Source organism: Equus asinus, chromosome X (genome assembly GCF_041296235.1).
Source record: "Equus asinus isolate D_3611 breed Donkey chromosome X, EquAss-T2T_v2, whole genome shotgun sequence".
NCBI classification, from domain to species: Eukaryota; Metazoa; Chordata; class Mammalia; order Perissodactyla; family Equidae; genus Equus; species Equus asinus.
Window position 1 is genome coordinate 68314940 of NC_091820.1, and position 27181 is coordinate 68342120.

The following is a 27181-nucleotide window of genomic DNA, read 5'->3' on the forward strand; positions in this document are numbered from 1 at the left end:
ATAAATAATTAGTAAGATACCACAAAATCATCTTTTTGTTATGGTATATTAAGTCTTAGACTATGCCCAATTATGATCTCTATATTTTAAGGAAGACCAACATTGAGATTACAGAACTCCAGCCTCAGTACAATTCTACATATGTACCTGATATGGTACTTTCTCAATAATATCAAGGTCAGTTAAGACTGAAACTCATGAAAAGGTTGAGATAAAAAGTTGATAAAGGGTTGATGAATGAAGGACAGTGGTCAGATATTTTCTACTAAAGTCAGAACACTTAAATATTTGGACTTAAATTGTAGTATGATGGGTTTATGTGTGTGTGTATATTATACATATACATATATATATGTGTATACATAATTTTTCAAAAAAGAAAAGAAGGTTAAGGTACTCTGGGCGAATATACTGTGGTGATTAATGTTGACGTCTCCAAAAGGCTAACTCTAGGGCTGTCAAATTTTCTCTTGAAGTGACCAATTGTTTTGTAGATGGACCCTAAGAGTTAGAGGTGCCATTCCTTTTCTAAGAATTCACTTACTCTTAGCCTCCCTAGTTAACTTCTACCACCCACCTATTTTTTCAAATTTCCCAGTTGACCTTCTCATCTTCTCTCCACTCATGATCCTTTTTAACCTAATGCTATACAAGCTCTAATTGTGGATAAAATTCACGAGGAAAGCCAAGTCATTTGTGCTGTGTTCAATAAATGTTACTCTCCCTTTCTTCGGTCCCAATCTTCCTATGCTAAATGTCTGCTTGAGTTCCTGTTACATCCATCTGAATACTTCCACTGTAGACCCTTTCTCTTCAGTTCTGTGACCATTTCCTAAACTTCCCTTGACAGGCACACCACAGGTGAACCACCATGCCTGGTCTCAATCTATCATATTCTCTTCTTGATTGTTTCCCAAAGTCGGAGGAATTAAGAAACAAAAATGGACTACAGGTTAACAATTTAATAGAGAACTAGGAAACTTACCAGTTGAGTTAAACTTTAGAAAGGTGTCCCGATGTGCTGTGCTCTGAATGTACATTTAAAATATTGACTTTGGCATGTAATGACTTCTCAGAAGCTAATGCCCAGATCAAGTCTCCATAGAACTGAATAATGCTTTTTCATGCAAATTCATCACTATTTTCTTTATTCAGCTAGCTCACACACCAAGAACCAGGAATTAATAAGCAGAGCCTGAGTTCACTCTTGAATTGTCAACGTTAATCTTTTCTAATTGACTTAACAATTAGATATGAGTAGGTGGAGGTAAGACTACATATTTGCTACCTCTTCTTCATCCCACCCTCACCCCACTTTTACATTTAGCACAGCGTAGCTTGTGGCTTTCAAAGTTGTTACAATCCTAGCATGAGCATATAATTAGAAATCCCAAGATATTCTGTGAATCTCTGGCAGAAAAGTGTGCTGCGTAGTTTAGTCCTGTGAGAAGAATTCACCATTGCCTTTGTTATTTATTTTTGGTGGTTGTTCTGATCATAAACATGATTTTAAAGTTTATCTCCCTTTAAAACGAAGCTTACATGGCATGGTTCAGCCCTTTCCACAGGATATAACATGTCTGAATTATTTTCACCTAGTGAAAATATACAGCAACTACGTCAGGGGAGAAAAAAATCCTACACTTGTTAGAGACCAAGATAATGAGCATAATCTGAACAGCATAGAAATAAATACTGATATGGCTTAAAAAGCATATAATAAATCATATAATAGAGGCAAAAAATACTGAGAAATACTCACTGAAAAAGAAGAATACTTTGACTAACAATAAGATTTTCTAAATTTGGCAGTGATAATCACAAACTTACCAAATAGCTAGATATATTGTGTTTTCAAATAGAATAAATTGAAAGTGGGAGGAGATGATGAGCTAAGGTTTAAATTATCCATTTACTAAATACACAAAATTATTCTTCTTAGATAATAAATGAAAATAATATCCAATAAAGTGTTCTCAACATTTCTGAGAATATTATCATAATTTAAAAAATTTCTCATTAGAAGCTGTTAATATCATCTTCAAATAGTTATCAAGAACTTCACTACAGATGGCACGGTGCAAATTGTGATAATCTCCAGATCACTGCTACATTTTCAATATGCACTATCATTGGATATGTACATTAGCTCTACCTTATCAGTAAAGGACTAGTCACAGTATTTGCATAGTTAAAGCCTTATGTTATGGCACTTACCTAATTCATTAAATTAATTGTTCAAGACAACTGGTTATGTAAAGTGAACCAGAAATCAGCAAAGTAGAAACAACATCTTTAGTGTGATTATTTTTTTCAACAGTCCAATGTTTTGCTTAGGAAAAAAAAACTACTGACTAGAAACACTAAAGGAACCCTAGTAACTGAAAAGGCAGTATTATTCTTCAGCATTTTATCTTTGTTTTCTTCAAATCAGCAGTGGTAATACTTAGTTTCCACTAAATATTAGTTCAATTGGTTTAAAAGATGATAGAAAGCAATCTTATGCACTGATGAAAAGTATATAGTATATCTTATGATCTTAGACTAATGTCCACAGCAGGAAAGAACAATTATCAAAGTCACAAATTATCCTTCAGTTTTCTCTTTCATTTTAAAGTTTTTATTCTGTTTTGTATAAAGCCAGGTTTCATGCCTTGAGAAAATCAGGAATTTCCATATGAAAGTGTTAACTGAGTTTGTATTCTAGTGTAAAATGCAAAACCTGTGAAAGTCAAACATTTGTGACATGCAGATGCAGTTAAAATAATAGTAGTTTTAATCAAGAAACAATATATAAGATAAAAGGAAAGAAAGTATCTCTGTTAGAGGCCTAGGCAGAGGATCATTTGTGATGTTATTTTTCATGCTATCGTCAACATTGCCTATTACAAGCACTGGGCATACAACAGAAGCTAAATGAGAACTTGAATACATGAATGAAAGCATGAATGAGTAAATGAATATACCCCATGAGTTTTATTCTACTACACGTATAAATTGTCATATATTATCATGTGTGTCATATGTTGATGACCTGGTGACCAAAAAAGGGACCTTTGGAGTCAAGAAAATCTTGCATATTTGGTGACTTGAAACTATGAAATACTGATAGAATAACAGTTTCTCATGGTTACAAACCTCAAATGCAAGCCACTGGTTACAAGGGGACCAAACATGAGAGTTGGCATAAATCAGAGTAAGCCTATTTCCATTTCTGTGTTGTGATCACAAGACATGGGCAGTACACTGTTTAAACGTAAATTAGTAATCTTATTAGAACTAAACATTTCTTTTATTGTTTGTTGCTTACTGTTTAATCTCATAAAATTAAATCGATAGATAATATTAGAGCTTAACTATGAATATTTATTTCTATAATAGCATCAACACATTATTTCCCTCCTGTACTTTCTTGGTATTTTCATTCGAAGGATGTTATTGAAATACAGTTAATGAATACATAATTGTAATCTGAAACATCATTCAAATGTTTTAATGTTTAGAAAATCTTCCCCTTCCAACTCTTGTCTTCAAACTATGATAAGAAAATCTGTGTTTTCTTGCCCATACACGTAAGAGTGTAAATACCCCAAGCCTTAAAAAAGAAGAGACCAAGTGTCTCTCACATTCCGAAACTTTATCATTAAAGATTCCTTCATCAGAAGGGTCACCAGAAAAGAGATTACTCTTTGTCGGGGCTTACCATAAGAATTATTAGACATGAATTGATGACAAGAGAAGTTTGAAAAGAAAAAAACAGCATATTATTAATGCCACATATGATGTGACATTTGGATATTTTCTTCTTTTTAAATCTGTCCTCAAAACTGATTTACTTATTTCCCTTATTGCTATTTAAATACAAGAATTTGGCATTGAGAGCTTATCTCCCGAGACAGTTCTTTGGAAACATTCAACCAAAAGAGTGAGAAAAAAATCTGTTGATCATCTGTTTCCTAAGTATTTTGGTAGATTGTGCCCTGTTCAACCGAGGAATTCCCATAATGCCAGACAACAGATTGGTAGCTCTGGGGCCAATGCCTCTAGGACCAAGGAGCAGGCAGGCTATCCTGTCACAGGGAAACCCTGGAGCTACCCCATCATCTCCATGTTTACTTCTCTAGAAGGCACTTTTTCCGTACTGGGTTAAAGCTGTGGGCTATCAATACTTCACTAAAGCTTGGAGGACTTCCTTGAAGGGGCTTGGTACCATGAAGTGGTGCTTCCAACACCACAACCCAGAGCAGCCCGTGTCAAACAAATAGAACCACTATCTTCAATTAGCTAGTTTTCTTCATCATGTTTATACTGGGCAGCTAAAACCACTAGGCAGGCTCTGTGTCTCGTCAGCCAGAATTTTTAAAAGGCAGTAGAGGCTGTCCTACCCTGAGAAATTTTCTAGCCTGAAAACTTTGTAGCATATAATAAAACTTGGGCATCACCACATGATTCTAATTTTCAATAATGGCAGATATTAAGGCCTGCATCCTATGACTTTTCCAGGATATTTCTCTAACAGGCTACTGCTAGATCTTTAATCTATAGTTAATGGGTGATGAGAGGTGGACCAGATAGAAGAGCTTTAAGTCACTGGTATATAAACAAGAGTGAATAAGATTGTCTAGGGAGAGAATATAGAGTGAGAAGAGAGGAGGATCTAGAATGAGGAACTCCAACACTTACTAGCTGTGTGAATTCAGACAAGTAACTTAACTTTACCAAGTGCCAGTTTTAACATCTAAAACATGAGGACAAAAACCATACCCCTTGGGGTAACTATGTACAGCAACAAATCATTCAATAAACGAGGGCTATAGCTAGCATTATCTTGCTTATGATATGGAGAATAAAGCCTCTTGTGTATATTTCTACATGTTCTGCTCAAAAGAGGATTGTATTAGGTAAATAAATCCTCTCTCATGTGTTTGTGAGCATTAATGACTTAAAAACGATGTCTAAGTCAAAAAACAGTTCTAATGGTTGGCACTATGGAAGTTGAAAGGAGATATATCATTTAATACGTAATTATCTGCACCTAAAAGCATATCTCTTACATTACTTTTGAAGAGATCAATGTGGCCACAATGTACTGAATTATTCACTTCTACGTTAAAAGGAAAGAAAGGAAATTATCAACCAATTATCTTATATCACCTTTCCTTCAAACTCTCTGGAACTTTTACTGGGAGAAAAAAGAAGTCTATATGTGGAAATTTATATAAAAAGGAATATATACATGTATGAGGGGGATATGTAGTGTTTAACCATAACATTTATTCACATAAATATTTATTCAAAGATATTGAGTCACTACATGTCACACTTTGCTAGGTACTAGAGATGTAATGTCAAATAAAACAAACAGTTCTGTCTCTCATGGAGCTTCTAGTCTAGTAAAAAAGACAGATATCCATCAAATAATCATACAAATAAATGTGAAATTATAACTGCAATAATTGTTCAGAAGGAGAGCAATGCTAGGAGAGTTCAAATGTTACATGTAACAGAACAAAAGGGAAAGGAAAGTGCTTTCATTTATTCTATGCCTCAAGTGTTTGACCATTCTATCCTCTCTCCTCACGTTCTCTGTACCTTGTAGACTGGCTGTCTTAATTAGGTTTTATATAGACATGCCCTAAGCAAAATAAATACACAAATACATGAATCAACAATAAAATACTAAATAACTAAAATACAACTTTCAATCTCTACCTTATGTTAAACCACTCTTCATATATTGCCTAGACTGTATGGCACCATAGATAATGGTAAATGTAAAGAACCTGCTTACAGAGTTATCAGCTAGTTTGGGAGCAGTAAGATTAGATTAGTTTTTTACATCTATAGGATGAACATCTATATTGAAAAGAAAAGCCAAGATAAAGAATGTTTTGAATAAACTCCTAAGCTTCCTTAATTTTTTGTTATTTTCTTGTCTTTTTTTCCCTAAGATTTTATTTTTCCTTCCAAAGCCCCCCGGTACATAGTTGTGTATTTTTAGTTGTGGGTCCTTCTAGTTGTGGCATGTGGGACGCCGCCTCAGCGTGGCCTGATGAGCGGTGCCATGTCCGCGCCCAGGATTCGAACCGGCGAAACCCTGGGCGGCCGAAGCAGAGTGCGTAAATTTAACCACTCTGCCACGGGGCCGGCCCAAGTTATTTTCTTGTCATTTTATGTAAGATGATGATGCCTCCAAGTTTTCTGGAACCATTTTTTAAAATATGTTCATAAACAATAAAATATCCATGCCATAAGGAAAAATCACTGGATGAAATTTTCCCTTTTTACCAGTAGATGGCAGTGATTAACCATTATATCATCTTGGTGTTCCTGGTTTGGAGAGGAAGAGCTTCCTCTAAACATTCAAAAGCAGAAAACCTGTAATGAAGGGCTCAGGGCCAAATTATTCAGAAGACTGTACCACTAGTATCATATTATGGCAATTCTGATAAAATTTTAACTGATTTGTGTCACACTAACAGCATTGTAAAGCAAGAATCAGTCAAGTAAAAAATAGGAAAATTTTTGCTGAAGGACCACAGCTATCCTTTTTCTAAAGTATGGATAAACAATGGAAATACATTTACCAAAATATTAACTATACTTCTTTTAGGGAGGAGACTATAAGCGCTTTTTTCTCCCTTATTTCCATTTTTCCATGTTTTGCAAAATTCCAAATTAATAATTATTTGTAATTTTCAAATATACAAAATAAGTGATGAGGGAAATAACTCCAAAAACAGAAGGAATTAAAAGAATTACAAGAGACATCTTTGCTCAGCCCTATACACATATATTTAAAGAGATTAATTAGATAATTTTATAGGAAAATCTATTTCCAGAAAAGATAGCAAATTTGAACAGACTGATTTCCACGAAATTAATAGAGAATGTGCCCCCACCCTGCCACATATACACAAACAGAGCACTAGGACCAGAAGTTTCGATGAGGAATTCCAATGACATTTAAACTATTTCAGAGAATAAAAAAGAAAGAAAACTTCCAAATTTTTGATGAAGTGAGTATAACATTGATATCAAAATCTGAAAAAGATTGCATTTAAAAAGAAAACCTTAGACCAATCACCTTTATAAATATAAATGCTAAAATCCTGGATAAAATATTACCAAATAGTATCTAGCGGCACATTAAAAATTAACCCATCATGACTAAGTGGGATTATGCCAAGAATGCAAGGGTATATCATATAATTAATCATATTAATATATCTAAGGAAAAAATTTTATGATCATCTCCACAAATATTGAAAAGGCAATTGATAAAAATTAATACTAATTTATGGAAAAAAGCACTTAATAAAAATAGAAATAGACGAATACTTCTTTAACATAATGAGATCTCTCTCTCCCACGCTAAAAGCCAGCATCAGTCATAAGGAACATAGACTCAATCCCTCTAAAGTATGGAACAGGACAAACATGCCCACTATCACCACCATTATTTAACAATATTTTAGGTACCAGCCAACACAATTAGACAAAGAAAAAAATTAGGGTTACAAAAATTAGAAAGATGGAGTTAAAGCTATCATTATGTATAGTAAAACCATGTGTATAGAAAAACCAAGAAAATTTTGCATAGAATCAGTAGCTTTCATTATACAAACAATGAGTTTAGAAGATATAATGGAAGAAACTAGTCCATTTATAATAGTAATAAAAAGGATAAAATATTTACATTCAGAGAATTGAAACCATATAACTACTAGAAGAAAACATTAGAGAAATCCTTTATAACATGGAATCGGGAAGTTCTTTCTAACTATGACTCAAAATACAGGAGCCATAAAAAGTGACCAATGAAATTTTACTGCATTAAAACCAAGCCAAACCAAACCAAAAAATTTCTACGTAGTCAAATCACCATGACCAAAGACAAATGACACAGCTAGGAAAAAGTCTTTGCATCTTGTATTGTACTAATCAGGGTCCCAGGAAGAAAGAGATGATTAATTCAAGGAGAGTTTAATAAAGGAACTATTTAGAAAAGTGTGGACAGGGTAAATAAGGAAACCACAAGGATAATGTAATAGCTCAGAGGTAGAAACATCAGGGCTATTGCCACCCCTAGGCTTGAAGGAGAGAGGAGAGTGAATGGTTACTGGAACTTGGACAGAAAGAGTTATGTGGAGGAGGCCACCTTGGTCAAGGGATGCAGTCATCTCAAGTCAACCCTGTAGTGAAGGTGCTGGAGGAATAAATGCTTCACTCTCACTCCTCCCTCCCTCTTATCTCCTAATGAGACTTCTTGTTGACCAAACACATTTATAGGCCAAGGGAGCCCATTGATACAATATGGGTCAGCATTCTGGGGCAGAGAACAAGGAGGAGAAAGATGGGGAGTAGATCCAAAGAGGCAAACAGAAGATATCCAGCATAAATATTACAAAGGGCTAATTTTCCTTAATATATAAAAATTCTTCATAATCGTGAAGTAAAGGATCAACAACTCGATTAAAAAAAATGGGCAAATTATATGAACTGACACTTCACTGAAAAAGAAATTCAAGTGGCTCTTAAACATATCAAAAAATGTTTACCTTCTCTCCTTACTAGGAGAGAATTGTGACTATAATTACACTGAAATACCATTTTTTTGTCTATCATTTTAGTAAATATCCAAAAACTTGATAATATATTCTATCAGAAAGGCTATGAGGAAAATGACTGGTGGAAAGGCAGTTTGGCAATTACAAATGCATATATCATTTGACCCAGTAATATCACTTCTGAGAGTACATGCTACAGATATATTCCCAAGGTGCAAACTGATGTATTTACAAGATGTTTATTGCAGCATTGATTGTAATAGAAAAGGATTAGAAACAACACAAATGCCTATCAAGAGAGGCAGGTTAAACAATCCATAGTACATCCATACAAGGGAATGCTATGGAACTTTACAAAAGAAGAAGAAAGTAATCTCTGTACTGATATGAAAAGCTCTCCATGACATGTTCAGTGAAAAAAAAACGTGCAAAAGAGTGTGTATAGTATGCTTCTTTTTGTGTAAGAAAGGAGAAGAAATGAGAATATATATTCATATTTGCTTATATTTATATAAAGAAACTCTGGATGAATACACAAGCAACTATAAAAGTGATTACTGCTTAGAGGGCTAGGGGGTGGGAACTGAGTGGCTGGGGGACAGAGGTAGGAAAAAAAAACTTCATTGTTTAAATTATTACTCACTCAAAAATGTTCAGAGGATTTTGCTTTTAATAGTGGAATAAATAAAACCATCTTTTTAAAAAAATCTGGCAGACACCACCTAAACCGTGTGATCAAGGTTAACATTACTGGTAATAAGACACATCGACATTATGTACCTTCTGATATGATGCACTAAGAAGGGCACATCAATTCTGTGGTTTTCTTGCCAAAAATGAGAAGCCTCAATCTAATCATGAGAAAACATCAGACAAACTCATTTAAGGAGCCATTCTACAAAATAACTGGCTAGTATTCTTCAAAAGTGTCAAGGTCATGATAAAGACAGACTGAGGGTTTGTCACAGATAGTAAGACACTAAGGACAGATGACATGTAAATGCATTGTGGGATTTTGGATTGGATCCTAGACCAGAAAAATATTAGTGGGAAAACTGTTAACATTCACCTAAGGTCTGCAGTTTAGTTAGCAATATTGTGCCATTGTTATTCTGCTGATTTTGATAATGTGCTATGGTTGTGTAAGATGTTAACATTAGACGAAGCTGAGTCAAGGTAACAGAGGAACTCACTGTACGATTTTTGCAACTTGTCCGTAAGTCTAAAATTATTTCAAAATAAAAAGTTATTTTAAAATAAGCATTGTTTGAAAACCTCTTTTGTCTCCAGTCCTGCTGAGATGTGTGGGAAGACAGGCGAACCTCACTATCTCTGGTACCCAGGGATATGATAAAGATGTATGAAACAATGGACAAGTCTAGGTCAGGTTCCTTTGCTATATGCTCTTGTAGGAAGATGTTTCTTCCTTTGTAACACATCTCATTTTGTAACTATACACTCATTTGGATGGCTATTTTTTTAATGTCTGCTTCCCCACTAGACTCTAAGTTTAACAGGAGCAAGGTAATGTATGCACAAACTGTACATGATAGGTGTCTTGAAGCATATATAGGGCATTTAAGTGGAAGAGGGATTTATGTTTATTTTCCATAGTTTCAAAAGGCAGAACCAAAACCAATGGTGAGGATTACGGGAGGCAAATTTTAGCTTAATGTAATACATTTATTTTCTAACAGTTGGAACAATCGAATAATTAAATAGATTGTTCCAGTGAGGGGGTGTACTCCTCAAAACTGGATGTATTCCAGAAGAGGCTAGGATGTACAGAAGTGACATCTTCAGGTGGGAGAGCAGACTAGTTAACAGCTAAGATTCTATGATAGTCAACTGTAAGATTCTGCATCCTTTTTGGCATATAAACTTGAAATTTGCTGCAGCTTCCTTCATATTTGAAGAGTAAAAGGAGCTCTTGTTTTTTTGCTATCCTTCAACTCTGTGTTCTCAGTTGTTAAATGCCAAGGTTATTCTTTGAAGCTCATTTTCTAATAAATAACATTTAGCTCATTGACGCTTATCTGCTGAGTTCTACTCGCTCACACAGCCTTGGGAGATCTCCATGCAGATTATCCTTGTCAGCTCGGCAGGCAGTTAATTTCAGGAAGGCCAGCATCAAATGTTAGTTGGGAAGAAATTTTAAAGAACATCTATTTAATGACAGACACTCTGGCCCAATAGTGACCTAAATTTTAAAAGGCCTTTGGTGTGGACACTTGTCAAGGTTTTTTTAAAAATCTAAATAAGTTAGAACTACTTCAACCCCCATATTAAAAATGCCCAGAAAATCTTAGTTGATTTTGTCAGTCATAATTTTCCTTTACAGAAATCATGATTACTTTTACCTAGTAGGTTATGTTTGCCTAAGCATTTGATGACATTGCTCTTTATTAATCCGCCACCTCACTCACAATGGGAGAATAAGAATTATTGGTCTATAGTTCTCAGGATTCTATTCTTATGGATCACAGTTAGCACTTAGTGGTCACTAGTCCACATTTTCAACTTTGAGTTCCTTCAAACTGTTCAGGAGATGCTCTCCAGCCCTTATCATTCTCCTACACCAAGTACATTGATTAAATCTTGACAACGATTTCAAACAGAACTTTCTGCAGTGACAGAAGAGTTCCGTAAATCTATGCTCTCCGATGAGTCAGCCACCAGCCACATGTGGCTATAGTGGACTTGAAATGGGGCTAGTTTGGCTAAGGAATGGATTTATTTTATTTTAATTAATTTAAATTTAAATAGCCAAATCTGGCTAGTTGTTACCATATTGGATAGAACAGGTACAGACCATCCTACACATTAAAATAATTTTCTCTGATACCCCTGACCTATTTGCTTTACTGAATACGTTCAGGTAAACACTGTTATTGATTACTTTTAGTAAAAATCAATGAAAATAATTCATGTAGTCTCTTTTATAATCTTTTTTTTTTAAATTCTAAGAGTCGCTTTTGTGTCTATTCTCTCATTTTCATCTTTGGGTTATACAGTGTAAAAAGCTCAGAGTTTGGAATCGTGATCAGAGTCTGAGAAGTGGTTCTGTGACCCTGATTGTTTTACATATTTAATTTATAAAATCTGAATCTGTGGAATCATAATCAGTGAGTAGTTCCGATGAATTTTTTTCCAATCAACCATCCATTCAGTATTCATTAAGCCATTACTGTGATCAAGGTACTCTGGGATATGAGTAGGTAATGGAGTAGAGAAGAACTAACATTTATTGAACACCTCCCATATATTAGGCATTTCCTTAATCATAGGATATCTATTTTAATTTTAATGACTGCCCTGCTCAGTCTTATGACCCCTATTATTAAAAATGAGGAAATCAAGAATAAGATTGGTTAAGTGACTCACACACAGCCACGGGACTAAGCAACAGAACCAGGATTCAAAACCAGGTCTTTGAAGTCTAAGTTCAATCTTCTTTCCACTAAACCACAGCTGCCTCCTAAGTAATTTTTAAAAAACAGTAATAATAACTAGCATAGGTTAGTACTTATGTTCCAGGAAGTATCCTAAATACTTTACATACATTGCCATTTAATCCTCACTACAACTCTATGAGTTTTACAGAGAAAAAACTATAAAACACAGGTTAAATAACTTTAAATCAGCAGGTTCAAATGCTTTAGGGAGGTCAAGGAGGATTTGACGAGTCATCTTTTGTACTATCCTCATTTTTCTTCAAGCGTGGTAATTTACTGGTTTGAGGTCTTCTTTACATTTCAATTTCAAAATATATCTTGAGTGTTCACCATGTACAAAGCACTATACTATGCTTGGGGAGAGTGGGCACATTGCAAAGATACATAAAACCAGATTGTCTTTTGCTCTTCCATTCTCATTAGTATCCCTTCCTTGCCCTGTTCAAATTCTATAAAATTTACCAAAAGGTATTCAATTTGAAAGCAAAGTCAGTGATACATAATTTTTATTTATTACAAATTTGGTTCCTAGTACAAGTCGTATTGTAATTATATTGAAATAGGTAGGGCCAAGGTGGAAGGTGTTTAAGGCTGTTTAGACTGGAGTCAAAGTACCAGTGATGTAAGAGGCTACTTCTTGTTTATAAATCCCTGATCCAGTTTTTCCTATTCTGTTTCATCACTTAGATATTTTACCTTGTCTCAAGCATTTCAATGTTCCTCTTTCAGATCTCTTATTTATAATAACTCTCTCAAAAGTGTATTTGTAGACATTTTCAGGCTTATGGTGCTTTTCCCTATTCTCTTTAATTTCTCTTGTTTGCTCTAGGAGACAGTAAGTACAATCTAAGGGAAAGATTAGAGCTGGTGCTGGCCAAGCTCATAAAATCATTTAATAAGAGTAAAATTTGTTATTTGATTAAATAGCTCAACCTGAAAAAATAAGTAAAAAATAGCTGGGTGTAATCTAAGTGTGTGTGTGTGTGTATGTATGTATGTATACATAATTCCCTCCTGGAACTAAATACTGAGAAAAATTCACCTAAGTGAGTGCCCAGGGAAATATTGCTTTCTTCCCTGTCTCTTTTGGTAGTCCGTTTCTGGTTCAGTCTGGGGAAGAACCAAAGGTTAATCTGAAGTCGAAAGTGATTCAGGATGCCTACTCTTGGAGACTTGAGATAGTTCCCAATTATTTAACCTAGCCTTTCAATTGTACTTTGGAGGGAGCTGGAGGATTCAGTATAAGTCAAGAGCCCTGGGAGCATTCCAGCATTCCAGAGAAGACTCAAATCCAACTTGCTTGGAGAAAGGGACAGAATTTTATGAGTCTTAGTCACCAGTCCCTCTCCTTTAACTCTGAAAGCAAAATCTGAATATAATTTGTAAAAGCAAGCCCTTAAATAATTTCAAAGATCCTGATCTCTCAGAAAGAGTATAGAGCTATGGGTTTGGCTGTGTGAATACAGTCAGATCACAGCTCTATATATTAGTTTCATCATCTGTAAAAAAGGAGATGGGAATATGTCCTGTTTCTGTCTCACAAGGCTCTTAGGAATATTCAATGAGGCAATAATGGTAAAGTGCTTCAAATACACAAAATTGTTACACAAAGTAACATATTATTATAGGGGAAAAAGCAAAAGTGTTTTTAAGCATTAAGCAATAAAATAATGTGTACATTTTTTTCTGGATTTTTTTTGATATTTAAAATATACACTTCTCAAAATAAAGCAAGACATCATTTTTAAAAAGTTCTAAACCTTTTAAATTTTCCTGGAAATTTATAACCTCTACTCTATCATTTCAAAAAGAAAACAAATTAGCACAGAATTCAAATAGTTTCTAGTTTGTTTGTCTAAAAAATACTACGATTTTGTGAAAGGTCTCTGATATATTTTTAGCATATTCTACCATTTATTACCTCTTTGGAAATAGTTTTATCTTTCTTGTATGTAAAAGATGTAGTACACTGAAAGATATTTGGCCATAATATACACATGAAAATGCAAAAAAAATGTTTTAATTGGGTGGAGATATGCTACTTTGCTTTCCATACATTCCATAAAATAATTAACTATCAAATTTTCAAGCTGGTGTGGGTTTCAAGATCATTTTAAATGTTCATGACTGAGGCAGGGTGTGGGAAAGTGAAGGGATTTAAGGAGGAAGTTGGGAAAAGGTGCGTGTGTGTGTAAGTGCCTGTGTGTGTACATGCATGTGTTTTATGGTAAGAAGTAAAAATAGTTAAAATTATGAAAAGGAAACTTTAAATGAAAGTAATTGTTAGCATAAATTAACCACAACCTTTTTATGGAGAGATAGGTTTCTTAAACATGTTTGTACATGCAAAACAGTACATTTCAAAAAGGAGATACTATAAAATATTGGCAGGAAATATCTTCATTACTTTTTCACTTGAATTGCAAATTTCTTAATAAACAGGATGTGACACTCATTATGATATCCCTTTATGCTTATATGAGTGCTATGTACCTCATGAATGCTCAATTAATATTATTTAATAACAAACAACAGAGATATCTAGTAAACAATGCTCATTTTTCACCTCTCATTTCTAGTTCTCATACTGTATTAAGGGAAAAGCATTATCTACATCAAAATGTGACTACCAAATTGGTCACAATATTCTTGGATTTTGTATTTCAGTGTATAGAATGAACTGTTGATCACACAATTAATTAGATCACCCATGCAGCAATATAATTCAGCCATTAGGCTGATCAAAATAACCATACCAAATTATTTAGGCTCCAGTCATTTTAGTCATATATGCCAAACATAAAAACTGAAGTTTCATTTCTGTTAGTTTTGCTAGAATGTTCTATCTTTGAAAGTTTCTATCCTGGTTCTATGAACATGACATCCCAGAAAACTTGCTGCAAAGGGGATTCCTTTTGAAAGCAGACAAAATTTTAATGTGGCAATTTTGTTGTATCAAAAGATCTTCAACCAGGTTCCAGCATTGAAACCTGGTGAATTCTGAATATGTATGGTTTTTGGCTTCCCCGCGGTTCAAGGCTTAAATGTAATCACATAAGATTTCCCGACAGCTGCATGACACCCAAAAAGGGAGCCACTTTGTGTAACTATTGCTTCAAAACCTCCCTTCTCAGGTAAAAGTTCTCTATGAAATTAATGCTAATACCCACCTGAATCATATATAGAGTTTTCAGAAATCAGGCACAGAAAGAAATCTGTAATACAAAACTATGAATGCTACTTGGCAGGATTTGATATTCAATTGGTATGTATCGCTCTAATATGGATATTGCACAGTTGGAGCCAGACAACTGCTAGCTATACAGCACGGTCAGAATAGCTAACAGCAGCATTCAATAAGTGAATGCACCCAGAAAACAACTTCTTATCTCTTCTTTAATCATTTCCTTGCTGATGAGTTCTACTTTATTCCCATACCAATCTATTACTAAATTGAAAAATATGATTGCCAAGCTCCTTTTTAAAAATGTAAAAACTTAAAAATTTGAGCATTCACTTATTCATGCTTAAATATGTTCTTTTATTGAATTACAAATAAATATAATGTCCAGTCTCAGCCTTTATAGTTATTGCAGGTTTGTATTTAATAAAATTATTTTAAAACATATTTATTCTAAAATTATGGTTATAAAACAGCTACACATGGCCAATAGTGCCTCTATTGGTTATAATGAGCTAAGAACAAAATAGTCTAGTCTGTAAGATATATAAAATTAGAAATAACAGCAGTAAAATTTAGAGATAGAAATAAAAATTAGTATCCAAAAAGCTACTACTCACCCATTAAAAAAAGACAAAATTGTGCCATATGCAACAACACGGATGGACCTTGAGGGTATTATGTTAAGCGAAATAAGCCAGACAGAAAAAGACAAACACCACATGATATCATTCATATGTGGAAGATAAGTAAATATATGGATAAAGAGAACAGATTAGTGGCTACCAGAGGGGAAGGAGGTTGGGGGGTGGACAAAAGGGGCAAAGGGCACATGTGTATGGTGACAGATAAAAATTAGACTATTGGTGGTGAGCATGATGCAATCTATACAGAAACTGATAAATAATAATGTACACCTGAAATTACACAATGTTATAAACCATGATGGCCTCAATAAAATAACGAAACAAACAAAAATGAATAAATAAAATAAAATAAAAAACTTTTTGTCTCACCAGGAAAATTCTATTCTAAAAACCAATGTGTGTATCTAGCAGTATCTGTCTTCTTTGAATAAGTTAAAGTCATAGTCATCTGATATAAAAATAAAATACAGTAATAATACTAAAAACTCATGATTATCTACAGATGGTGAATCCACACATGTTGGCATCTAACCCAGGTGGATAAAGGTGATGGCCCTATTTATCAAGGAAATCAGACCAGCTTGCATTATTCCCCTAACAGGCATAGTAATGCTTAAGATTAATGATTAGCAAATGTGCTATAAAAAAACTATTAAAATGAATGACAGAATATCTTAGATAATTGTACCCACTAAAAGATATACTAGATGTTAGAACAAATATTTTTCTATTTAATAAAATTAATAAAGAAATGGAACTTATTCAGTTAGCAGTTTTACTTAATTGTGTTATCACTAGACCCTATCGTTCACTCAAGAGTTCACAATTCTACTATAAAATAATGAGGCCAGTCCTCATAAGCTAAACAAAAAATCAGCCTCATTAAATTATTATCATACTCCTATTCTGACTATGGCAGAAGAGCTGATGCAAATGTGAAAACTGAGACTGTTAGAATAATGTCAACTATATAGGCAATTCATGTACCCTAGTAGGCAGGACTTCTATACATATGATATTTCAATCAACCAACCGAATACTTATATGCTAAATGTTGTATGGAATAATCAGTAATTACAAGATGTTTTTCCTCATCTCTACAAGCTTATAATAAAGTTGGAAAGACTAAAGCAACATATGTACATTTAAGTACAGTTAAAAGCTAAATTGACAATAAGAACAATAGCAGGTTAGAAAGAAATCAATGTAGGCCAGGGTAGTTAGTTTAATCATGGTGAAGTTAATACTTGAGTTGGTTCTTAGAGGATCACCCTATGACAGATGTGTCAATAATCAATCGCTGTAACTTACTTGGCAAAAGCTCTAGATCAATCTATAAAAATTAAAATGTCAAATGCATGTATTGTATGTGGTGCTTTTTCTTTTCCTAAGTACAGATAGATTACAATCTCAGCCTGAATAGAGTGCCTGATCTGAGCTTTCTCTTTCCATTTTACAGACTAATATAGTAGATTAAAAAGAAAATCACTTCCAGCTTAACAAGATAAAACTTGAACACTTATGCATGCAGGTCCAGAAGAAAAATGATCTATCAACTAGTATAAGGCATGCACTACCATGAAAAAAGTTAAAACCAAATGTACATAATGTGGCATATGTTGACATGGGTCATAAGAGAATTGCTCAAGTATTGAATTGAATCAGAATCAAGGTCAGTATTACAAGCACAGCTGAGTGATGTTATCATTCTTTCCTTAGCAAGCATATTTTTTCAGCCTCAATTGAGGTTAATTGTTCCTTTTTAAAATGTGAATGTATCACTTGAGGTTCAAGTAATAGTAACATGACGTTCTCCAGAATGAAGCTGATGATCTGGGCACAATGTTGTGGGGTCACTGAGTGGCCAAGCCTTGACTATGATGAGGGTTATAACCTTGTGGGAAATACTCCTATGAAATATACAGTTTGACTTCTGAGGCAGAGATAGAGCTGGGACTAGTCAGTGCCAGAGCTCTTGCCCAATAGGTCAGATTTATGGCACTTATTCAAGTTATGTAGGAGAATATAATGAGAGAATGGTGATTTAGGGATTTGTTATTGTATTTTCTCTTCTACATTCCCTGAAACAAGCTAATTGCTCCATTATCCTTAAAACCCCTGCTCAATGATCTTCCAACATAAGATATATCCACTATAAACACCTAACGGTGTAATCCATTGATAGTTTAATCTGTCTCAGTAAGAGACCATCACCCACCCATGTTACTCAACCCAGGAACACGGACTTTATCCTTGACTGTTCCCTCTTGCTCACTTGCCATATCAATTACCAAATCCCACCTGCTAGCTCTTTTTATTTCTTAAATGCATCAAATGCCTCCATCTGCATTGCTACTGTCTTAGTTCAACTAGCCATCATCTTTCACCTGGCCTATTACCAGTCTTCTAACTGGTCTATCAGCTTCCAGTCTTGCCCCACTCCAATCCCCACCATCCATTTCCCATAGTAGATCTAGCATGATCTTTCCAAAACAGAAACAAAATCCTGTTACTTCCATGACTAAAAGCTTTTTAACGGTGCCTAGTAGCTTATAGGATAAATATCATATTCCTTGGCACGACTCATAAAGCCTTTCCTGATAGGCTCCCTGCATTCTTTGTCAACCTCATTTTCTATGATTTCCCTTCTACTCATCATCCTATGTTCTAACCATTTCAAGGTACTTGGAGTTCCACAAACACTGCCTATATATTCGTACTTTCCATGCTTTGCACATGCTATTTTCTCTGCCTCCAATGCCCTCCCTTTTGTTTGACCCCTATTTCCACATACCTGAAAATCTCATACTCATCCTTCAAAGCTTAGTTCAAAAAACATATTCTTTGTAGAACCCTTCACTGAAGTTAGTCATTTTCCTTGTCCACTGGCTCCCACAGTGTCTCACATACACTGCCCCTGTAAGGTAAACTACATTGAATTATAAGGATATACCTGTACTCCTATATTCCCCATTAGTTTTTGAGCTTTTTGAGGGCAGAAACTGTATTATATTCTTTTCTTTATCCCTAGTGTTTAGCAGAATGCTTAGAAGCTAGTAAGTTCTCCAAAATTATATGTTAGACGATTTTTTGACTATATTTATATATGGCATTTGGTAAATGGGTTATAGACAATATGCCACAAGTAAAACACATATGTGTATTTTAAAAATCATGGGCAGTAGTTTTAATCTTAAGTATTTGACCTCCTCTGTACTCTATTCTTCATGCTTTTACTATAAAAGAGTAGAGCAATCAAACTGAAGATAATATAACAGTTTTAGTTAAAGGTAAGCCATGGTTGTAACTTTAGTGGAAGTTATGTACTTTTGGAAGATATGCAAACATCTAGAGATAATAGTACTGTATATTCGATATCATTCATTCAACAGATATTGATTGAGCACTTAATTGATTCCAGGCACTGTACAAAGTGCTACAGATAAAGATATGATTATAACACAGTACTTAAAGTCAGTTAATGGGGAGAAAAAATGATGATAATACTACGTGATCAATTCTGTAATAGAGAAGCACTCACAGGATGCTATATGATCTCCTATGTGCCTAACCCAGGGAATGTTAAGGAAGGCTTCCTAGAGATGAGTAGGAATTACTCAGGAAAAGATGCAGGATAGATAATCCAGGCATAGGAGACCAAGAAAAGACATGGAAGTGAGTGAAAGTGTGGATTATTTGAAGAATTGCACATAGTATATGCATGTTTCAATATATTTAGAACACAGAGGACACAGGGTTAAAACAGGCATGGTCCAGTTCAAACACATATCTAAGTCATGGCATGGAAATTTATCCTTAAGACTGTGACAGGGGGTGGGGAATTGGGGAGGATAACTGAAGAATTTTAAATAGAAGAATGTCATGATCAGATTTGCATTTTAGAAATATCACTGGTTATTGCGTGCAGAATGGATGAGAGTGGAGGAAACAGTTGACGAGATCAGAGATGGAGACTACATTTATATCCAAGGCAAAATGTGATCATGGCCTAAACTGACTTAGTAGTAGTGGAGGTGAAAAAGATATTTAAAACATAGAATTGACAGGTCTGATAGGATGTGCATGTTTAAAAAAAGGGAGAGTCCAGAATAGTCTTAGATTTCTGATTTGGATTACTGGGCATTTGAGTTACTGATCTGAGTACTGGATATATCATTCACAAAGACTGGGAATAAGGAAGGAAGAACAGATTTCGAGACAACAGTTTTGATCCTGTTAAGTATAAAGGACCTGTGGGTCATGAGGTGGAGACATACAGTAGACAGTTGAATATATAGGTCTGCAGATTAGGAGAAAGGTCTTGGCTGTAAATATTGATTCAGGAGACATCACCATAGAGATAGCAGTTAAAACCATAGAATAAATGACTCCCAAATCTTTGCTTTTAGCCAAGGCTTTTCTTCTGGGCTCTAGACTCAGAGTGAGCACATATTTTTAGTGGATTAGTGGAGGACAGAAGGCAGATGGTAGTAGATTGAGAAGAGAGTGGATAGTAAAGAAGTATAGGTAGTGTGGTTCACACTTTTAAGAAGATTGAGGGGCTGGCTGGCTCCGTGGCCAAGTGGTTAAGTTTGTGCACTCCACTTTGGTGGCCCAGGGTTTCACCGGTTCAGATTCTGGACATGGCCCTAACACCACTCATTAAGCAATACTGAGACGGCGTCCCACATAGCAGAGCCGGAAGAACCTACAACTAGAATATACAACTATGTACTGGGGGGCTTTAGGGAGAAGGAAAAAAAAAAGAAGATTGGCAACATATGTTAGTTCAGGTGCCAATCTTTAAAAAAAAACCAAAAAGAAGATTGACTGTGAAGAGCTCAAGAGATAGTGTTATTCCTGGAGAAAATTTAGGATCAAAGAGCTGACGATAGAGGTGGGATTCAGAAAGAAGGACATATTTTCCACTGAAACTGGAGACAAGCAGGTAAAGACGGGTCTGAATAAAAATAATTTTGTCTGTGGGGGCTCAGAGAGTTGAGGGTATGTTCAGAATTGCATTTTACAAAGATTACTATGACAACATGTGAAGATTAAATTGGAGGTAGTTAAATTATTTCATAAATGTGTGCATTCCTCAAGGCTGGAAAAACAACACAACAGGGTTTTAGCCCTTAAAGGAAGAAGTAGAGCATTCCCAACACGTTCCTACAAGCCCACACTGGCCATGAGATTGAATATAACCTCAAGGCATATTGAGCCTGCAGCTGAAATTGAACAGGATACAAGATCAACATATACAAATCAACTGTATTTCTATACCCTAGCAATGAACAATCCTAAAAGGAAATTAAGAAACTAATTTCATTTCCAATAGCATCAAAATGAATAAAATCTTAGGAATAAATTTAACAAAAGAAGTATGAAACTAAAAACTACAAAACATTGTTGAAACAAAGTAAAGAAGATCTTAATAAATGGAAAGATAGCCCACGTTCATGCATTGGAAGAATTACTATTTTTAAGACAGCAATACTGCCCAAATTGATACACAGATTCAATGCAAGCTCTATCAAAATTTCAACTGCCTTTTTTGCTGAAATGGACATTCTGACCCTAAAATATGAAATATGAAAATGCAAGGGAACCAGAATAGCCAAAACAATCTTCAAAAAGCAGAACAAATTTAGAGTACACACAGTTTCCAACAAAGCTACTATAAATCAAAGGCCAGCCCCGTGGCCTAGCGGTTGAGTTCAGTGCATTCCACTTTGGTGGCCCAGGTTCAGTTCTGGGGCATGGACCTACACCACTTGTCAGTGGCCATGCTGTGGTCGTGACCCACATGCAAAATAGAGGGATTGGCAAAGATGTTAGCTCAGGGTGAGTCTTCCTCAGCAAAAAAAGGGAAAAAAATAATAATAAAAAGAAAAAGCTACTATAAATCAAGATGGTGAGGTACCAACATAAGGATAGGCATATAAATCAATGGAAAAGAACTGAGAGTTCAGAAATAAACCCTCACATTACAGTCAAATGATTTTTGACAGGGCACCAATACAATTCAATGAGGGAAAGATTCCTCTCCTTGTGCTGGCTAACTGGATGTTCATATGCAAAGGAATGTAATTGGACCCCTGTCTCACACCATTTACAATAATTAACTCAGAATGGATCAAAGACCTAAAAGTAAAAGCTAAAATATACATCTCTTAGAAGAAGAAAACAGGTGTAAATCTTCCTGACTTTGGTTGAAGCAATGGTTTATTAGATTAGGAAACCCAAAGCACAACTGATGAAAGAAAAAAATAGGTAAGCTGGAAATCACCAAAATTTAAGCCTTTGTGCTTTAAAGGACACAATTAAAAAAGCAAAAAGACAGCCCAGAAAATTTTGGTAAGTCCTATGTCTGATAAGAGACTTGTATCTAGAATACATAAACAGCTTCTACAATCAAAAATAAAAGATAACCTAATCAAAAATTTGGCAAGGTATCTAAATAGACATTTCTCTAGAGAATATATACAAATGGTCAATAGGCACATGAAAAGATGCTCAACATCATTAGTCATCAGGGAAATGCAAAATGAGATTCTGCTTCACACCCACTAGGATGGCTATAACCAAAAAGGTAGACAATAATTAGTGTTAGCAAGGATGTGGAGAAACTGGAACCCTCTTACACTGCTGGAGGGAATGTAAAATGGTACAACCACTTTGGAAAACAGTCTGGCAGTTCCTCAAAAAGTTAAACGTAGAGTTACCATACAACCAGCAATTCCACTACTAGGTATTTAGTCAAAATAACTGAAAACATATATCCAATCAAAAACTTGTACATCAATGTTTATAGCAGCATTATTCGTAATAGCCAAAAAGTAGAAATAACTCTAAATGTCCATTAATTAATAAACAGATAAACAAATGTGTTATATCCATAGAATGAAATATTATTGGTGAAAAAAAGGAATGAAATACTGATACATGGTACAACATGGATGGCCCTTGGAAACATTGTGCTAAGTGAAAAAAAGCCAGTAACAAAGACTTACATTTTGTATGATTCCATTTATATAAAATATCTAGGGGCTGGCCTGGTAGCCAAGTGGTTAAATTCGCGTGCTCCGCTTTGGCAGCCCAGGGTTTCGCCGGTTCGGATCTTGTGTGCGGACATGGCACTGCTCGTCAGGCCATGCTGAGGCGGCGTCCCACATGCCACAACTAGAAGGACCCACAACTAAAGATATGCAACTATGTACCAGGGTCTTTGGGAAGAGAAACCGAAAAATAAAATCTTTAAAATATCTAGAATAGGCAAATCCATACAGTCGGAAAGTAGATTGACGGCTGCCCAGAGCAGGGATGGGAGGGAGACTGGGGGAAATGATGAATGACTACTTGTGTGGAGAGAGTTTCTTTTGGGGGTGATGAAAATGTTCTAAAACTATAGTGATGGTTGCGCAACTCTGTGACTACGCTAAAAAACATTGAGTTGTACACTCTAAATGGGTGAATTTTATGGTATGTGAATTATATCTCAATAAAACTGTTTTTTAAAAAAGAAAGTAAGTGTAAATGACAAGGATTCTATTACTATAGTGTTGCACTCTTCATGTTTAAAATATTTCATGCATGTTCTCCCCCTTAATCCTTTCAACATCCTTTGGAGACAGAGGCTAGACTACTTACTCATCTGTCATCCCCTCCCCCTAAACTATAATATCTGTGTCTTATCTCTATGTTCAGATATTTGATACATAGAAGATGCTCAATAAAAAATTATGGCATAAATAATTGAAGAAGCTATATCCCTATATTAAATATTTTCCTTTAGACAGACCCAATAAAAAGATATGCCTTACCAGGCATTGGGCTCAGCACATCTACACATTGTCTCATTTAATGCTTATAACAAAAATGTATGAGGCAGATATTGTTATTATTCCCATTGTAAAAGGAAGAAATTGAGGATCCAAGAGGTTAAATAATGCAGAGCTGGTAATCAAACGCTGGGAGTAGATGTGATCACCCAAGGAGAGCACATGGATAAAAAAAGGGAGTAACTATAGAACCTTGCCTTGATCCTCAGGTTCATCCCACTAAATTTTAAGTTCTTTCACACATCACTAATTCATGAAGGAATTTCTTTAAAATAAGAGACAATACATGAATAGTAATGAGGACATGATATAAAAATCAAGACATATGGTCTGAAAAAGTTTTTTTAATCTGTGTATTTTAATCTGTGTATTTCTTGCATAGGTATGGCATCATATTTAAGTAACACATTTAGCAAATTTCTATTATTGAAATAAAGTTATATGAAGTCAGTATTGTCCCTATAAAAATTTAAGACATATGGTCTCTCTATTAGGTGTAGTGCCAATGGAGGAAACTGTGAATAACATGAGTCATATTCTCTCAAGATTTAAATTACTCAACAGTTGTAAAACGTGTACCTTTGGCAGATGCATTCGCTCTTTCTGGTCTACAATACCTTAGGGTACTGTTTCATGGTTCTAAATTTCAAGGAAGGTGACTGCATTATAATACAGCTTCTAATACACTCACATAAATGTGTGTGTGTGTGTACATGTGCCTTAGATCAAAAGTAAGAAAAAAATTTTACTCAGAGCATAAAAATACTCAGTTTCACTAGACTTCTGTGCTTCTGGCTAGAGAGAACATAAACATAGCCTAGGAGAGTGTTAATTAACATGATTTTTTAAAGGAGATTAAAGTTCTATTATGCTAGTTTTAAAAGCCCATTTGATAGATTGTATTGTGCGTTAATACATATTTGATATGTTTTACGTTGTGCTCTCAATGAGTTGACTCCATTTATATCTACTTTCTGTATATTTATGGATTTGTTTGTTTGACTGAAGAGTCATGGGTGTGAACCTTTTCTCTGAGTTTCACAGGTCAGTCTAGCATGAATTAAAGAACACAGAGAAAATTAAAATTCAATTCACAACTGATCCAAAAGAACTCAAAGGGGGCCTAGAGCCTCTATTTTTGGTGGACAAGGCTATTATTTGGGGCAGTAGCTGAGAAAGAGACTGTTCCTTTCTGATTGTTGGAGTAATCCTGAAGTAGGAGGTTGAAGACTACTTACTCTTTTCCTTTCTTCCACATCTTTGACTCACTTATTTCCTGGATGTGTGACCTCTATTCACCAGATCTTAAATATCCAATGCTTTTTTATCTTTAGTTCTAATCAGGAAGTGAGACAAGAGGAAATGTGGATATATTAAATCTCTAAACAAAAAATTAATCAAATTTCCTTTCAGAATATTTTTCCTTCTACCAACTTTTGATTAAAGCTGCTAATGGAAACCAAATTGATGATTTTTAGTATCAAATTTTATTTCTCTTTCTTCTCCTTCTTATGAGGGCACAAAGGTACCAAAAGGTAGGCAATCAGAAGGACAGAGAATTAAGGAACTTGGATAATCAGTAGACAGGTTCAGATTTGAGAGCCCACTACGCCTTATTTATTATTCAGATTACTCCTCATCTGGACTTGGTGTTCTTTCAAGATAGATTTATCAAGAGGCCACTAAAGTATAGGGTCACACCAAAAGGACTGAAGAAACCAATGTTATTCCCTTTGGTCCTTAGCATAAAAAATCATTCAGTGGTGTTCATTATATCTCATTATTCATTTATCCATTCAACAAAAAATTACTGAGTGCCTACTATATGCTTGGAACAGTTCTATGCTCTAGGGATACGGTGGTCTCCGAGATTAAGCCTTGTCCTCATGGAGCTTACATTAGCTCCATGTGAGCTAACGGGAAGGGAGAGGAGGCAGACGATAAACAAATTAGTATGTAAATAAGATAATTTCAGATTGTGATAAATTCTGTAAGTACAATAAACAGGATGCTGCAATAGTGACTTAGGGGTGAACAAAGGTAGGAAAGTTAGGGAAGACTTTTTGAAGAGGTGATATTTGAATTGAGACTAAAAGCTGAGAAAAACTCTTCCACACAAAAAGTCAGGGAAAGAAATTTCTAAGCAGAGAGAAGAGAAAGTACAAAAACCCTAAGGGAAAAACAGGTTTGATGTGTTCAAAGAAAGAAATTCAACATGGCTGAAATGTTGATGAGGTAGGCAGATCATGCTGGTCTTTGTAGGATATGGTAAGACATTTGATTTTGTTGTCAGTTAAGTGGACAGTCACACTGGAGGACTTTTCCATGGGAATGATTCTGAATGCTGTGCAGAGAGTGGTTTGGAGGGGGCCACAATTGGAATAAGGAAGAAGAGTTCATAATCTGACAGAAGTCCAAGAGAGAGCTAATGACGTCTTGAACTAGGGTGGTGACAGTGGAGGTAAAGAGAAGTGAACTATTTTATAAGTAGAAGAAACAAAACTTACTGATAGATTAGACATGGGTCATGAGGGAAAGAGAGGAACCAACGATGACTCCCAGGATTTTGTTTTGAGCAACTGGGTGGATGAGGAACCCTGGAGGAGGAGCAGAGTTTTCACGGGGGGGTGATCAAAATTTTTGGTTTTGACATGGTTAGTTGGAGGTGTCTACTGAAGTCTGAAATAGGCAGTTGGATATACGAATTTGGATCTCAGGAGACAAGTATGGACTAGAGATTTAAATTTGATAGTCATCAGGATATGGGTGCTACTTAAAGTCATGTTACTGGACTTATGGACAGAGTATAGATACAGAGGAAAAGAGAGGTTAGTAACAAATCTCAGGTGTTCCAACATTTGGAGATCAGGTAGCAAGAGAGATGCTGGGCCAGCAAAAGTAACTGGGATGATCATACAGAACAATAAGAGAAAATCCAGGAGAGTGTGGTATCATGGAAGCAAAGAAAAACAAGAAAGTATTTCAAGAATTAGGGAATGGCCCACTATGTTAAATGCTACTGAGAGATAAAGTCAGATAAAGACAGAAATAACATTGGATTTGGCAACATGAGATGGTTGGTAATCTTGACAAGAGCTGTTTCAGCAGAGCGATGGGGAGAGAAGCAATCTTGCATGGACTGAAAAGTGAAAAAGGTGAGGGAGTGGCTACAATGAGAGTAGACAACTTTTTTTGAGATGTTTTACAGTGATAGGAGGCAGAAAAATTGAGGCAGCAGCTAGGAAATAATGTGGAGTTAAGAGAGTTTTGTGTAATGTAAATCTGTATGTTACTGGAAATGATCAGTAGAAAGGGAGAAAAGCGATGCTATAGAATAGAATGGGAATGACTGCATGAATAAAGTCCTTGAGAGGCCCAGAAGAAGAGGGGTCCTGAGCACATTTGGAGGCTTTGGTTTTTGATACAAGTGGATACACTTTATCCATAATAAAGGATGTGGATACAGATGCAGGTAAATTGGAAAATT

At 35.2% G+C, this 27181-nt stretch overlaps 2 protein-coding genes across 4 annotated transcripts in view; one reads left to right on the forward strand and one right to left on the reverse strand.

Moving 5' to 3' along the window:
* The window catches only part of SATL1 (spermidine/spermine N1-acetyl transferase like 1), a 123238-nt gene that overhangs the window by 58632 nt on the left and 37425 nt on the right, over positions 1 to 27181 (reverse strand). The window lies entirely within an intron of this gene.
* LOC106822370 (uncharacterized) overlaps positions 1 to 27181 on the forward strand; it is a 52813-nt gene that overhangs the window by 11344 nt on the left and 14288 nt on the right. The window lies entirely within an intron of this gene.